Below are 2229 nucleotides of genomic sequence, written 5' to 3'. Positions count from 1 at the left end.
CGAGGGTTGCGATCCCGTTGCTGGTCCCCGGTACGGGCGCAACACCGAGGGTTGCGATCCCGTTACCGGCCAGTAAAAAAGAGACAAAAAGGAAAAAAAAAAAAAAAAAGAATCGCAAAGTAGATATTGCAGCTTAAATGGAAGGCAGCAAGAGCCTCAGCAAGCTTAGGAGAAACCTACTTCCTCAAAGATAATAGAGATAGAAATTTATAATAGGGAAGAAACAAAGTAGGACAAATGGCGAATAAAAAGTAATGGAAGAAAAATGATAGTCTTCAATTTCTATAAATTCAAATTGATTTTGGCAGTATGTCAATGACTGAATTGAAATGGGGCTAACTAAAAACCATAATTCTATTCTCTATGGCCACAAATTTGGAATATGTGGACTATTCTTTTCAATAAGCAAAAGCACAGAAAAAACATAAAACTATAACCCTGACCAAATACAGCATACCCACTTTTAAGCAGTACCTACTATTAACAATCACCATTTTATGTTGAGAGAACTCAACATAAAAATATTGATTATAAATTTAGGGTGACTTCACACATTCTAAACTGTGGTGCCCCTTTGTGAACCAAAAATTGACATTTCCTCTCTCTACACAGAAAAGAAAAAATATGTCTAACACACACACGAAAACACTATAAATGTGAAAATAGCACTATTTGAAACAAGCTAAGAAATATTTCTTGGCAGGTCTCTTCCTGCAGCTGGATTTGACAGCCAAATTGTAAACCTATCAAAAACTAGTTTGTGTAATGAACAGACGCAATGTTAAACACTGAGCCGCAGCAGCATTACTTCAATTAACATAATCCGGGTAGTGGAGAAGCAGAACGTGTTAAGCTTTCAGACAATATGCTGGCATCTAGCCTATGTCAAAAATTCAAGGCAGAGGTCTTCCTTCCTCATTTCCATATACCTTCCCAGCCCACAGTGGTAACCACATTAGAAGCCCACATTTCCATAAGATCTAGACAGTGCTTACAGGGAGGCCTCAGCTATATACATATTTGATGAAAGCAAAACAAAAAAAGGTCCCAGTGGTCTTGCTCCCTTTTGGAAAGGAGACAGAGGAGGGGAAAGGAGAAGAAGGTGGTAAAGAATTTTAAAGTCTCAAATATCTTTAAACTTTATGTTTTGAAGGGGAACAGTCTCAGGTTTTAAAAAAGATGTTTTAGTGACATTAAGATATGGAAATCCTCCATATATTTGATATAGGTGATTTTTACATATTAGGAATTTTCCCTATGAGAAACTAAAAATGATTATTTTTCTAATTTCATTAGGGTAAGTCTTCTCTCCTAGCACTTAAAGACTTCTCTGAAGCAGTAGAAAATCCCTTTCTATAACGCTTTCATCTCCTTTACTGAATTGTTTACTGGGTAACAAAATAGAAAAATCAGGTATAAGATGTAACTTTTCTATGAAAAGTGAAGAGAACCATTTTATATCTCTAGTTAGCATGAAAATATTACCGTCAGTATTCTTATTTCTAGAATACAAGAAGGAAAACTTATTAATTTTGTACACATGGAAGCATGCTTCCTTAATAAAAGTAAGTACACTCTTTTGTCTGGGTATTCTATAGTGCATATAGCTTACCCTGCAATCAGTGCTCACAATCAGAAATAAAGATGAACTTAAAATGAACTCCTTGGTATGTCTTCATTTTCTACCCTAAAGCAAGTCAGATGATTTGCAGTATTTGTTACACAGGAATTTTTTTTCAGGCATCACCCCCACAATGTTATTCATATACCTCTAGGTTAATGTACTAAACCGACTGGGGCTAATTAACTAGTTTGGCTACACAAAATCTTTTCTGCTTTTAATTACATTAACCTAATGTGACTTGAATTCAACAGACCAAAAATGAAACCTCTAATTATATTAAGGGCTTCAAAGATGATTTCAAATTGCTAACCACCAAACTGTCATAATTTATCTCATTTCCTTTAATAGATTTTGCATTCAAAATGTGTTCTTTACTAGAAATGCTATTTTAAAAACACATCAAAACAATGTGTTGAGTACTGATTTAGAAAAGAGAAAAATGTTTAAAATATACATATAAGACTCAAGATAGGCATCATCATACCAATGAGATATATATATTGCATAGTACTTAATTTTAAAACATTTCTAAAAGATTAAAGGCTTGGAAATATTCATTTACACTAGTAAGGGCGTGCTACATAGGATTAACTTGAAAAGTGAAG

The 2229-nt window shown here is 34.1% G+C and overlaps 1 protein-coding gene across 1 annotated transcript in view; it reads right to left on the bottom strand.

Moving 5' to 3' along the window:
• The window catches only part of ROBO1 (roundabout, axon guidance receptor, homolog 1 (Drosophila)), a 415298-nt gene that overhangs the window by 121887 nt on the left and 291182 nt on the right, over nucleotides 1-2229 (bottom strand). The gene's annotated exons all lie outside the window — the stretch shown is intronic.

Source organism: Galeopterus variegatus, unplaced genomic scaffold (assembly GCF_000696425.1).
Source record: "Galeopterus variegatus unplaced genomic scaffold, G_variegatus-3.0.2 Scaffold1006, whole genome shotgun sequence".
Classification (NCBI taxonomy): domain Eukaryota; kingdom Metazoa; phylum Chordata; class Mammalia; order Dermoptera; family Cynocephalidae; genus Galeopterus; species Galeopterus variegatus.
The sequence above is the reverse complement of the archived record's forward strand: the minus strand, read 5'-3'. Positions and strand labels throughout refer to the sequence as shown.